The sequence below is a fragment of the Uranotaenia lowii genome, chromosome 3 (assembly GCF_029784155.1).
Source record: "Uranotaenia lowii strain MFRU-FL chromosome 3, ASM2978415v1, whole genome shotgun sequence".
NCBI classification, from domain to species: domain Eukaryota; kingdom Metazoa; phylum Arthropoda; class Insecta; order Diptera; family Culicidae; genus Uranotaenia; species Uranotaenia lowii.
Genome location: NC_073693.1, coordinates 193859423 through 193874855, shown reverse-complemented (window position 1 = coordinate 193874855; position 15433 = coordinate 193859423). Strand labels below are relative to the sequence as shown.

Below are 15433 nucleotides of genomic sequence, written 5' to 3'. Positions count from 1 at the left end.
GTGGATTTGTATGTGCCATTTTAAAAATGTCAAGAACGTTTTTGCGAAACTGGGCTGCACAATTAAAATGATTTTAGTCTCAAAAGAATGCATTTTTTTTTCTACACAACCCTTTCAAAAACGGGAAAAAAACAAAATAGTTGAAACCGTTTTCTTTACCAAATACATATCATACTTATTATGGCATATAAAAAAGTTGCTAGTGGCGCCTCGAAGCAGCAGCACCAGCAATCATTTATAAATTGGAGATAATCAAAATAAAAAAATAATATTTATTAACTCGAGACTTGAACCAAAACCCTTCAGATTCAAAGTTTCAAGCGCTATTCAATAAACCATCGGCACGCTTGATAGAGAGCGGCTCAAACTCAAATAGGTAAAAGGCATTACTAAGACGCACCGTGGTCTGGGCAGTTTCTCAGTCTGCTGGGGCAAATACGGCAACAGTGTTTATATCTTACACTTCTTGCTTTTCAATGCAGCAAATGGCGGATGGGCGTTTCCTTCAGAGTCCGCCATGCCTATAGACATTATAATTTCATTTATGAAATTATAGTGTCTAAAGCCATGCCGGGTGTCAACAAAATGCAGAGCCGTACAGGAAACTGCGTTGGGGGGGAATTTATATGAAGATCTTATGACCCTCGTTTTTTTTTACCCGTGTTGAAGAATGAATTTATGTTTTTTTTTTTCATTTCTACATACTCATACATAATTTAGATTCAATTTCAGATGCAGAATTCAGATTCAGTTTTCAAATTCAGGATACAGGTTTAGGAATCAGAATTCAGGATTCAAAATTCAGAATTCAAAATTCAGATTCAGAACTCATATTCAGATTCAGAATTTAGATTCAGAATTCAGATTCAGAATTCAGATTAAGAATTCAGATTCAGAATTCAGATTCAGAATTCAGATTCAGAATTCAGATTCAGAATTCAGATTCAGAATTCAGATTCAGAATTCAGAATTCAGATTCAGAATTCAGATTCAGAATTCAGATTCAGAATTCAGATTCAGAATTCAGATTCAGAATTCAGATTCAGAATTCAGAATTCAGATTCAGAATTCAGATTCAGAATTCAGATTCAGAATTCAGATTCAGAATTCAAATTCAGAATTCAGATTCAGAATTCAGATTCAGAATTCAGATTCAGATTTCAGATTCAGAATTCAGAATCAGAATTCAGATTCAGAATTCAGATTCAGAATTATTGTAAATTTATTTTCGGCATATCGGTGAAAAATTTAGATTCATGGAGAAAGAATATCAGAATTAAAAATTGATGAAGCTGGATGTTGCGAGGTAAAGTATGGTGTACGTTAATAAATTTTCCTTGCAAAAATGTTCTTTCGCTCTTTTCATCATCCGTAAAATTTCTCCTCACTTCATCAATTTTCAATTCTGGAATTGTTTCTCCAAGAATACCAATTTTCACAGTTTTTGATAAATTTGCGATGACTTAAAAATCATTACGCATGAAAACACGATTTTGTTTTGTGAAAACTTTTATTCACAATTTTTCTGAAATTAAGTTTGCTGCATACTTTTAGGGGTAAAACCATACTATTAAAAGTTGTAAAATCCGAAATCATAAAAAAAAATTTTGGATGAAAGAAACTTCAATGTTGAAAACCGCGTGATGCAAAACAATCAAAATGAGATTTACAAGATTAAGAATTCAGATTCAGAATTCAGATTCAGAATTCAGATTCAGAATTCAGATTCAGAATTCAGAATTCAGATTCAGAATTCAGATTCAGAATTCAGAATTCAGATTCAGAATTCAGATTCAGAATTCAGATTCAGAATTCAGATTCAGAATTCAGATTCAGAATTCAGATTCAGAATTCAGATTCAGAATTCAGATTCAGAATTCAGATTCAGAATTCAAATTCAGAATTCAGATTCAGAATTCAGATTCAGAATTCAGATTCAGAATTCAGATTCAGAATTCAGATCCAGAATTCAGATTCAGAATTCAGATTCAGAATTCAGATTCAGAATTCAGATTCAGAATTCCGATTCAGAATTCAGATTCAGAATTCAGATTCAGAATTCAGATTCAGAATTCAGATTCAGAATTCAGATTCAGAATTCAGATTCAGAATTCAGATTCAGAATTCAGATTCAGAATTCAGATTCAGAATTCAGATTCAGAATTCAGATTCAGAATTCAGATTCAGAATTCAGATTCAGAATTCAGATTCAGAGTTCAGATTCAGAATTCAGATTCAGAATTCAGATTCAGAATTTAGATTCAGAATTCAGATTCAGAATTCAGATTCAGAATTCAGATTCAGAATTCAGATTCAGAATTCAGATTCAGAATTCAGATTCAGAATTCAGATTCAGAGTTCAGATTCAGAATTCAGATTCAGAATTCAGATTCAGAATTCAGATTCAGAATTCAGATTCAGAATTCAGATTCAGAATTCAGATTCAGAACTCAGATTCAGAATTCAGATTCAGAATTCAGATTCAGAATTCAGATTCAGAATTCAGATTCAGAATACAGATTTAGAATTCAAATTCAGAGTTCAAATTCAGAATTCAGATTGAGAATTCAGATTTAGAATTCTGATTAAGAATTTGGATTAAAGATCAACCTGGAATTTGAAATTGGAACTTATATTCAAATATTAGACTAAGTGTTGTAACTCAAAATTCAAACTTTAGAATCAGAATAAGATTTCAGATTTAGTTTCCAGAATGAGATTAATCATTTAATAGTCATATTACTTTCCCCTCCTTTTGTGGGAATTTTTCCTCTATGCATGGTTGAGCTCTAAAAAAGGTATCATGCTAGGGCACGCGTCACGGCTATCCATCAATATTGTAGTTGGTTTTACTTATTCAGTAAAAAAAAGCATAAAAAAACAGTAAGATTCGAACCGTGACCAGCAACGTGAAAGTTCTGGTTGCTACCACGGCACCATTTCAGCGTGTTATAAATTTTGGAAATTCTACTGTTTAAATACCATTCTTTCCATACATAAAATGAGCTCCTTACATACCAGTTCGCTTTTCCCCAAAAAAACGTATCAGGCATCATTTTTTTATATTGAGATTGGAATTTTTCGTGTTTGAATATCTGAAATCATACTTATATGATTCAGAGGGAAGGAATCTATCATGTATATTCTATATTATTTTATATATTTCCAAATATAATTTAAACTCTGTTAGAAAGGCTCCAATCCACTGTTAAGTGTATTAAATCGGGTTTTATATTACCGTAATCAAGGGTAAGATTGATAACTTTTTTCAATATTTTTCGATTATTTTTTATGTTAAGTTAATGGGAATGTTGCATATTTCTTATTTTTAAAACTAGTACTGGACCCTTATGAAAGTAAAACATGGTTGCAGAATTTTATAAGACTATTTTAAATTTGATTAAAAAATCGATTACGTCTCTGTTCAGAATTTAATGCTTTGGGGTAACATTGATCAGTCTCTATTTCGACTGTTTTAACAAGTTTTCTTGATCGTAAAGAATACAAAACACCATCATTATATTTACAAATGCTAGTTTATAAATTTTACCTTGCCTTTTAACGTTTTCTTTAAAAGACATTCATCATCGAAAAAGAACAATGATGCTACATACATTAAGGGGCAAAAGTTATAACAATTGCTAAATAGTTTTAGCTTCAAAATACAAATGAAATTTTACCTTCACACATTCCCCTACCCCCTCCCATTATTTCCATTTTAATTTTTCTTAAAAGTTAACCATTTGATAGGGTTCCTATCCATTTGTCCAATTTGAACGTACTCTTCGAAAATGTCCTTATTTTTTTAAATATGAAAAATTTATCATTAAATAATGACAATAAAATAAGCACTATTACTAAACATATACAAAGAAAAAAGTTGTTCTTTCACATTTAACAACCTGGTTGCTTCTAAATGCTTTTTGGTTTCATCAGGAGAGCTGTTTTGTTTGCGAGCCTCGGAAAAATAGATATTTTAAGATTATGAAATTACATTTTTACAAAGTGAAAAAAAATCAGAAAAAAACCAAATTTGGTGTATTTGACACTAATTTAATAGGCTTTAAAACGTAGAAAATAGTTTTCAAAATTTCGAACAATAGACTGAGTTATTGATGATAATGTGGGAAAATTTATTGTTTGTCAAAGTTACCCCGGCGATCAAAGTTACCCCGTTTTACGGTGTTTAAAATGTAGTTTTTAAGTTTGAAAATATCTGTTTTTCAAAGACTCACATACAAACACCTCCCCTTATAAAATGATAGCACTTAGAAGCAAATGGGATATTTTTTATGAAAGGGTAACTTTTTTCATTTATATGGGTATAGTTTAAAAGTTATTTATATAGTCATTCTGTGATAATTTTTGGATATTTAAAAAACGAATATTTTCTATGAGAAAGCCTGTATAGAACGAATTGCTGAAAACCCTATCAAATGGCTAAGTTTGAATAAAAAAATAAAAAAAAACATAAGAACAGTTGGAGGACCTAGGGAATTGCATGAAGGTAAAATTTCATTTTATTTGAAGCCAAAAAATATTAAGAAATGTACCGTACACTGGGGGAACTTTGATCTGCAGGGTAACTTTGATCAACATGAAATTTTTGCAGATAATCATCATTAACTAAGTATAAAGTTAAAATATCGGAAAACTGTTTACTACGTTTGATAGCCTGTAGATTGAGTTACAAATAAGCTTTATTTGGTTTTTATTAGAAGATTTTTTGTATTACTTAAAACATAATTTTCAAATCTAAAAATATCTGGTATTTTTAAAGCTCACAAATAGAGATGTACCGAATATTCGGTCGGCCGAATATTCGGCTCACCGAATAGTTAGGCTAAGTATTCGGCCGAATAGGCCGAATATCTTCTACAGACTTCTAAATTTTTCAAATTTTTTTGGATAATTCATAAAATATCCAAAAGTAATGTTGGAAAAGCCACACAATCATTGAAAACTTATGATTTCAGCAGTTATTTACTAGGAAGAATGACCTTAAAGGGTTAAATTCCTATAAAAAAGGGAAAACATGGTTTCAGTAAAACATCCTAGGTGTATCCGCGTATCTTTCACTAAAGATCGTGCAGGGAAAAGCTCAACGGTATCGTTTATACGTTTATTCCAGATTTTCTGGAGGTATATTCCGGCTTGCCCATAAATCCAGTAAAGAATCCAGATAAGTCTAATCTGGCCGAGATGTCCAGATATTGTTTAAAACTTCCCGAGTTTTGCTTGGGTTTTCAGATTAATTGCTAAATCAAATAAAAAACTCAAATTCCTCTTTAAAAAATTTCAAATTTTGTGTTCAATAATGATTTTTCAAAAATTTCAAAATATACATAAATGTTGCCCTTTTTAATATTTTTTTTTTTATAATCGTCCTGAATGCCTGACCGTGTGGATACGTGTGGTTGAAAGTATGGTATGCTTAAAGTTAAAGATAATCTATTTTTTCAACAACTCTTTTGAAAATATCACACTCAAATTCTACCTTCATCTAATTCAATATTAGAGATGCAATTGCAAAAAGCTTGGCATCTGTTTCGACATGCTTTATCCCAGATTTCACAGGAGCGCAATCTCTTTGCTGAAAAACGCCCTAGCAGCGACGAGTCATCTGATGTCTTTTCAGTTATTGGTGACATTTAAAAATCTGAAAGACCCCTACTTGAAAAATATCTTGTAATACATCATCCGATAATATCATCTGGTTGAAAATTATCAACTAAAAAACATGAGGGGTATTTATATGGAAGAAATAGAAAGCATTGAAATAATCGCTTTTTTTTATTAAAAACTCAATAGAATATTCGACCGAATATTCGGCCGAATATTCGGCCGAATATTCGTTTAGCCGAATAGTTGAAAAGGTCAATATTCGGTATTCGGCCGTTCGCCGAATACCACTATTCGGTACATCTTTACTCACAAACAAACATCTCTCCTGATCAAATTTAAGCATGTAGGAGCAAATGGGCTGTTTAATATGAAAGGTCATCTCTTTTCTTGGATTAGGTTAAGTTTAAGTATTATTTTTATGGTCATTTGATGATAATTTTGAAATATTTAAAAAAATGGTCATTTCCCATGAACAATTCTGTATAGAAAAAATGGCTACAAACCCTATCAAATTGTTAAATATGAAGAAAAAAATTAAATAGGAATAGTACGAGGACTTAGGGAATTGAATGAAGGTAAAATTTTATTTGTTTTGGAGGCCAAAAAAAAAATTGAGAAATTTTTATATTTTTTGCCCCTAAATGTATGCAGCAATATTGTCCATCTTTCGAGTATATTTGTTTTTGAAAGAAAACGTTGAAAAATTCAATTGAGTAAAAACAAAAAATTACTGTTATCAATGTTTTGAGCATTTTGTGCTGAATAGCATCAAAACAATAAATTTGAAGATATTGAGATATGTAAAAACCATAGAGATCAAAGTTATCCCGAAACTTGAAATCTGGTTTTGTAACAAACATTTAATTATAACCACCAATGTCGTTTGAATTTACTGCAATCTATCATCATGTTTAATACTCCTCACCTCAGTAAGGGTTTTAAAGTTTTTAGGTATTACGAAAAAGCAACCCCTTCCAAAATATTCAAAAATGAATGAAAAAAGAGATCAAAGTTCCCCCAGTTTGCGGTATATAATTTTTGCCCGTAAATGTATGCCGCAAGATTGTCCATCTTTTGAGTATATTTGTTTTTGAAAGAAAATGAAATGAATTTTTCATGAAATACTTTGCTTCTTCTCATGTTTGCATAAAATGAAGCATAAGAAAAGACAAACTCGATAGTTAAAACAAATTTAATATCAAACTTATTTGATTTTCCTGGATGATTTCCCTACAAATTGCCAAACAAAATTGAACACATTCATTAATAACATGCAACTGAAAAAAAAACTCGGATTGTATTTCAATATGACATGTTTTTTTTGCAAAATAAGTGGATATTTTCGTTTAACTGATAATTTTAGTAATTTCTATGCCCTAATTAACTGTTTTTCACTCAGAATTTTCATATTTTTTTGCATTCAATGTTGATTTTTAATAATTCAACTTTTATCCAAAAACACTTAATTTTTCCATAAATATATATTTTTTACCTTAAAATTAAGGTTTTGAGAAACTCGTTGGAAAATATATATATATGTATGTTTAAAATTCGGGTAACTTGCAATGTCTGAAAAGTGACAAAACTGTTCTAGCTTCCCTTTTATCAGATTCATCTTGAAATCCTTTATCCTGACCATTAACTCAACATTTTATGTAAAGAATCTAAAGATAGTTCTGAAAACCCCCTGTTTCTCAAATTTCGAGACGACAAATCCTAAAGAATTGTGTTTCATGTCAACAGAAACCCCATGGTTTTGATAAATATATTGTAAAGTAGAATAATTTGGACCCTAAATCCCCAAAAAAAACGAAATCGAAGGTCGGAAAACCCGAAACATTGTTTATCTTATGTGTAAGACTGGAGAAATAAAGCTTTATTTGGCCTTTATCATCCAGAACAATAAAGTCATAACTTCGTGAACCTTAATTTGTTTTTCAGCCGGAAAATTGTTGGGAAACATTTCAATGTGATGTGAGTGTTTTTCGAGGACCGATGACATGCTACAGAGGGTCTATTCAAACAAATAATCCCACTTTCACGAAAATGATATTTGAATAAATTTACTTTTCAAAAAAATAAATTCATATACAAAATTTAATATCTTTAACAAAAATCAGTCGAACAATCTGAAACTTTTAGCGTGGTTTAGTGCATTTTGAAGCTTCAAATTGATATTCATTATGAAAAAATCGATCGACTTCCGAGTGAGTCCTAAGACAATTATTTTATATAATTACATCTTCTTCATATGGGTAAAGAAGGGAGAGAAGACTGATTGCGTCCTTTTATCTTTTCACCTGTAAATAGGCACTTTAAAAAAATTAAGTAATAAATACCTATTCGTTCATTCTATAGAATTTCGACGACATAAAACCACAGAGAACAGACGTACAAGCTCGAACAAAAAATCTTACGAATTGGCTATATCCAGTCAATTAGGAACATCCCTGACGACCAGTCTTACCCATCAGAACTGATTCTAGACATCTCAAAGCGGGTTACTTTCGAGTACAGTAGCTCTCAAGATATTTTTCCATTATGCAACGTGACGAAAGTGTCACGAAATTATTGATTTTATTGAAACATGCCAAACAGTTCATACGACCTGTTCAAAACTGACCAAAATTTGTGTTTGTTCTCAGTTTGGTTTCGACAGTTCTCTTTCTCTCTGTTGGCCCTGCCATAAAAAAATAATTAGTTCAAAACGATCGTTGGAAATTTTACACAAGTTTTGCAGGCTAGCTTACACGTCTGTTCTCTGTGATAAAATTTTATGTTTGTAAGGCTTATTAGGAAAAAACTCAATACTGGCCAAATAAGGTCAAATAACAATCAACTTAGATTGCTCCGGTTAAATTCAACGGCAGTTTGAATTTCTTAGAAAATTTCGGGCTTCGGGTTTCTTTTTTTAGATTTTGGGTCCGAATTTCCCCATTGAGCATTGAACGGTTCATATGGAAGACTCCCCGACCCGCCCTTTCAAAGGGGCCGTCTCCAAATTGGATTGCATTTGAACTAGAAGTTCTCATAATAAGCATACGTAATAAATTTCTGCTTCTTTGACCACATGGTGTCTGAGCATTAAGAAGGTTTTTGAAATGTCCAACCGTTGAAAAAAAAACGAACAACATTAGGCAAGACATAAAATTTGCCTGTGCAACTATTGGGCACAGACAAGCTGTTTTAAATGATTTTTTTTGACAAATCCTGTATGAGTGCATCCGACAAAAAAAAATGGAGTCAATTCAGTTTAAATGACTAAAACACAGCATAAAAACTAATATCATGTGCTTAGCTGTTTGACAAATTGACAATTGGCAAATCACCAACCATGTACAAAAAAAATCACGTCGAAAAGACATTCAATCTTTTATATCTTAGGAACTAGAAATATGATATTGAGCTTTTAATTGATTCTTACGTTAAATTGTCTCAAAAATACGATGCAATTATAAAAATGAAAATTCAAATATACTTTCCTCGAGTAAACGAGTATTTTAGTTAATGATCTATAATTGAACAATTTAAACTTAATTTTTTACAACAAAAATCTATATATATAAAAAGCAATTATCTGTATGTTTGTTTGTTTGTTTGTTTGTCCTCTATAGACTCAGCCGTCTTAAGAGCTAGAGATCTGAAATTTGGCATGGATGCTCATTAGGACCAGGAATGATGAAAAATGTTATAGATTTTTGGATGACCCCTTCCGAAGGGGGTCGTCCATACAAGACAAATATTGTTTTCGCGTTATTGACATTATTTTCCGTCGGATTGTGATGAAAATTTGCACATGAGTGTTTTGAGAGACGAACAATCGATTACAGTTATTAAATTTAGGGTCAGGGGTCGGCCAAAGGGGTCGTCCATATTCACTGATTAATGTTTTTGCGGTATTGGCTTTATTATACATCGGATTGTGATGAAAATTAGCACATGAGTGTTTTGGGAGACGAGCAACCGATTACAGTTATCAAATTTAGGGTCATGGGTCGGCTAAAGGGGTCTTCCATATCCACTGATTAATGTTTTTGGGATATTGGCTTTATTTTACATCGGATTGTGATGAAAATTTGCACATGAGTGTTTTGAGAGACGAGCAATCGATTACAGTTATCAAATTTAGGGTCAGGGGTCGGCCAAAGGGGTCGTCCATATTCACTGATTAATGTTTTTGCGATATTGGCGTTATTATACATCGGATTGTGGTGAAAATTTGCACATGTGTGTTTTGAGAGACGAACAATCGATTACAGTTATCAAATTTAGGGTCAGGGGTCGGCCAAAGGGGTCGTCCATATTCACTGATTAATGTGTTTGCGATATTGGCTTTATTTTACATTCATTTGTGATGAACATTTGCACATAAGTGTTTTGATAGACGAGCAATCGATTACAGTTATCAAATTTAGGGTCAGGGGTCGGCCAAAGGGGTCGTCCATATTCACTGATTAATGTTTTTGCGATATTGGCGTTATTATACATCGGATTGTGATGAAAATTTGCACATGAGTGTTTTGAGGGACGAGCAATCGATTTCAAGTTTCGAATTGCGGATCAGAAGTCGGCTGAAGGAGTCGTCCATACCCAACTTCAATGTTTTTTGCGATTTTGACGTTATTCTACATTGGATTGAGATGAAAATTTCCGCATAGGAGTTTTGAGGGACGCTCTTTTGCTTTCAGGTTTCAAATCTTGACTCAGGGGCCGGCGGAAGGGGTTATTATCTGTTCACTGTTTTCACGATATTTTCTTGATTGAGCATAGAATTGTAATGAAAATTGACACATGGGAGTTTAACAGAAAAGATAATTGATTTCAGGTGTCAAGTTTTGAATCGTGGTCAAAAAAAAGGCCGTCCATGTTAATTGCTCACTGTTTTCGCGATGTTGTCGTGATCATGCATCGGATTGAGATGAAAATGTTCAGATGAGGGTTATAAACTATGAGCAATTGACTCCAGGTAGCATGTTCCGTGTCAAGGGTCGGCGAAAGGGGCGTCTATATTCACTGTTCACTGTTTTCAAGTTCCTGACGTTATTTTACATATAATTTGAAATGGCACAAGGGAGTTTTGAGGAACGTAAAATTGGTTTCAATTATCGAATTTCGGGCCATGAGAAAGAAAAAGAGGGTGTCATTGAAAGTTCAGTGTTTTGTGCAATAATTTTTTTAATTGATACCAATTTAAGTGTGAAGGTCAAGCAAAAGAGTCGTGCACATAAACAAATAGTACATGTTTCTGCCATAATGTCCAGATTTTGCAACCGATCGAGAAGAAAACACTTTCACATAAATTTTAATAAAAAGCCAATCAACCGTTTAATTTGAATTTCAAGCAATAGTAATAGTAGCGACTTTAAACACTGTTGAATTTTATCCCCAAAATTGTCGAAAGAATGTTTCGAATTCATTTTTTAAACTCATTTTGACGTACCAATGATTTAAAGCGAAACGAAGTTCGTACGGGATCAGCTAGTATCTATATATTTATAAAAATGGATTTTTGTCTATCTGTCTGTCTGTTCCCTATAGACTCGAAAACTACTGAACCGATTTGCGTGAAACTTTACAGATGGGGGTATTGGAGGCCGGGAAAGGTCCCTTTTATAGTTTGAGATCCCTCCCTATCCCTGGAATGCAGGAGGGGGTCTCTCAATGAATGTAATAAGTTTTCATAACTCGAAAGCTGATCATGCAAATGGAACCAAATATGGCATGGAAGTGTATTTCGGTACGAGGAATGTTTCTATGAATGTTTGGTACCCCTCCCTCCTTCCAATGGGGAAATAGGAAGCAGGGAGGGGGCCGCCATACAATTTTTCGCATAATTCTAGAATATATCAAGCAAACGCAGTTTTATCGTGAGAGTCGGTCGAACCGAGACGCGTTTTCGGGCGCTGTTTGGTTTCTCAAAATTTCGTGTGTTTTCGAGCTGCGGTTGATCTAAAAGTGGTGTCTACTCGGAAAGTGGCCATGTTGTGAAGTTACTCGTTCAGAAAACTACTAAAATGTCGTGATATTTTGTGTAATCAGAGGTTTAAAAAATTCTCGCGTGGTTATTTTATCACTTTTTTCATGGCAAGATGGAACTTCAGCAACATACAGGTCCATATACATGTAGTAGTGAAGCATCGCTCTGGGGTGAATCGATTGAAAGCGCGAAAAATCGTTTACGTAGTGGTGAATTCTCTGAACGCGTTCGCGGATTGCGCGAATGTCGAAGACGTGGGTTCGTTCTTAGCATTAACGGAGAAGATTTCAAACTTGCAGTTGATTGACCGAATATTAATTGATGTTGATTCACTATCAACATTAGCCTTGCTCTATGAAGTTAAGCGAAAGTTGCCTGCTGGGATGTGTTTATCGATGCTCGAGGTTTGGTGCTATTTTGAAGAATGGTGACAGACAGCGGAGTTTGTGTGGATTGACAGTGTTGATTTGGCACAAGTGCTGTAGGCAAGAGAGTGAATTGTGCGCGATGGTTCAAACTTATAACACGAAGAAAGAAGGTGATGCAATTAAAGAGAGGTTTGTTTTCGGTTTTGGTTATTGGAATCCGTGTTGCATGCCGTTTTCACGATCCGAGGAAACAGTATCATTCGAGCTAATTGGTTTAAGTGTGTGCGTTTAGCCGACTATGTTGTTTTAGGAAAGTGCGAGAATTTGTTAAAAATCAAAACTGCCATGGAAATAACTGTATCCTTTTAAAAATTTAAGCATGATTATCATTTATCTCAATTGGTTGCATTATTATTATACTTCTTCTTATTATTATCATAATATCATTATATTGTTATATTTTTATTATGTATATATATATATATATATATATATATATATATATATATATATATATATATATATATATATATATATATATATATATATATATATGCCTATGATATATTATTCCTTATTCTGCAGATTCGTATATGATATATCATATATTTCTAGAAAGAATGCATCTGGGGATAACCTGAAGAAACTATTGCAAGCGGAGTGGGTTGCCAACCATTGTAGGTTTTTGAGAGTTGGATGCCTTTCTTCGACGAACCATCGGCCGTGGAAGTCTGAGAAGTAGGGTAAAACTGTACAAAACGCACCAGCTAAGCATAATTGCTATTTATAGCGATACCAATCATTCAAGAACCATATTGAGAGTTGACAACGATTCAAGGATGAAATCTACGTATTATCGAAAAGAAAAAATATGATAAAAACTCGATTTTGACTATATTTTTTTTAAAAAACTTATTCAGCCAGAAAACAAACCGCGGGGTAGAACGCCAAAACTAGTGGACAGAACGCACCAAACAGGAAGGGTGGTAAGAAATAGAACAATGATTATACGGAATGTAATTATTGAAACACCAAATGTTTAATTACATGTTCATCGTAGTTTTGTAAACTACCATTTTTTGGCTAAAAATCATTTAGTATTGCTAAAGGCTAAAAATCATTTAGTATTGCTAAACTGATCGAAAATTTCGCTTTTCAAAATACACTTTTTAATATCCTTATATATAAAACGCCTTCAAGTAGGCAACGAAATTCAATTTTTTCGACTGATATAGTGATATAGCGGCAAACATAGCGGCCGAAATTTTTTTCGAATCGAATATTGGTGCACCGTTTTAACTCGAACAAGGACGAAATTTGTTATAATTATGCAATGTTATCGTCATTTGGGAGTCAGCAAATAAAAAGAAAGGCATATTGTTTTGATATTCGGGTTTTGTCAAAAGTTAACAGCATTCAAAATTTGAGCATAAAACACGTGGTCTTGTGGGCATTCTGCCCCAATTTTCATATGTTTGATTTTGGATAAAATTTGTAGGAAGTTAATAAAATACAACAAAATATTTATAGACTTCCGAAAAAGCACATGAGTGGTAAAAAGATAAGCTGTAGTTTGATCAGATTGCGCAAGCTGTTTTACCATAAAACCTTATATGTAACTTATGAAAAATTACAAGTTTTACGCAGATTCTATTAATTCCTCTGTTTCTAAGAACTAAAGTAGATTTTGTGAACTTTTTATCTATTGAATGATGAAAAAGCTTGTTTACTACAATAAAAATGAAGAAAAACATCATTCGAAGCCATAGGTTAGTGTTAGTGTATATTTGAGAAAGAATGACATGGGCCATTTTACCCCGCTGGTGCGTTTTGTACAGTTTTCCCCTAATTCAAAGGCCAAGCCACACAGACATAGGCAGGACCTTGCTACCGATGGCGGAACCATACATACATACAATTCGAGAATATATCAAGCAAACGGAACCAAACTTGACATGCAAGGGTTTATGGGTAAGAAGAATATTTTAAAGATGATATCCTCCTTTCCAGTATGGATATAGAAAAGGGGGAGGGACCTCCCATACATTTTTTTGCAAAATTCGAGAACTTATCAAGCAAATGCAACCGAATTTAACATGTGTGGTTATTTGGGTACGGAAAGCTTCTATAATAATTTGGGACGCCACCCTCTTCTTTTGGGGGGATACAAAGGGGAGGGAGGGAGTCTTCCATAAAACTTAATCCATCGTTCGATAACTTATCATGCAAATTAATCCAAATTTCACATAGAAAGGTATAAGGCTACAAGTCATGTTTCTACGGCGTTTGAGACCCATCTGTACTTCCACTGGGGGGATAAGAAGGGGGGAGGGGTCTCTCTTTTATGCATTACTCGAGAACTAATCGAATAAAAAATCAAATATATCATGGATGTATATTCGAGCACGGATTTTTTTTTATGTTTCGTGACCCTTCCCTCTCTCCAACGGGAAAGCACTGGAGAACTAATTATTCAAATACTATAGCAGAGGGTATTTGAGTAGAATTTTTTTTTCTATGATTGTTTAAGGCTTCTTCCTCCTTTTACTGTTTCGATAGGAATTGTAGCGGTAGATGTATGGAGGATACATACAATTTTTTGTATGACTCGAGTGCTAATCTAGCAGATGGTAACAAATTGGGAAAAGTATTTCAATACAAGGCATATTTCTAAGATGATTTGGTTCCCCTTACGGGGTATGAAAGAGAAGAGAGGTGCCATACGTATGTATTGATAAATTCATGAGCTCATCAAATAAATTTAATCAAATTTTACAGGGCAGAGTATAAGGGTACGAGAATGGATTCTATAGTTATTAAAAAAAACCCTTTTCACCTTCCGGAGAAGAGAGGGGGGAAAGATTTGCGCACAATTATTTTGTGGAACTTGAGAACTTATCCAACAAATGGAACCAAATTTTAAAAAGAAAAAGTACTCGAGTACAAAAATGTTTATGTTTTTTTAAGGGAGAGATTCCATACATTACAGAGCCGGGAAAGCCGGGAAACAATATTTTACATGAGAGGTTTTTTTTTAAGATTCAAGACTTTAAGTTTGGAAATGATAACATTTTTTAAATTATGAAAAATAGAAGCGAAGTTCTAAGGGGTGGTTGAGTTATTCTCCAAATTTCAGGATTTATATTTTAAACCATAGCGATGTCGGCCAAGTTTAGCATATTTTGGATAAGATTTTTTTTCGCTGTGCACACTTGACATGGAATGACCCATACTTATTCATTCCAGCAGAATGAAATTATTTAAAGAGCTAATGTTTAAAATATCAATAAACTTAAACCACTGCTTTCAGTTGAAACGAATCTTCTGTACAACAGTCTCCAATGCTTTGAATGTTTGTCCCAAATTCTGATAATACAGAGGTTAGAAGTAAGCCATAATTCAATTTATTCCCTTTTGGTCAAAAGTCATTTTCCGTTATTCTACTGTATTGTTTATAAATGAA

At 33.1% G+C, this 15433-nt stretch overlaps 1 protein-coding gene across 1 annotated transcript in view; it reads right to left on the bottom strand.

Annotated features, from left to right (window-relative positions):
* LOC129757692 (uncharacterized) overlaps nucleotides 1-15433 on the bottom strand; it is a 105883-nt gene that overhangs the window by 59480 nt on the left and 30970 nt on the right.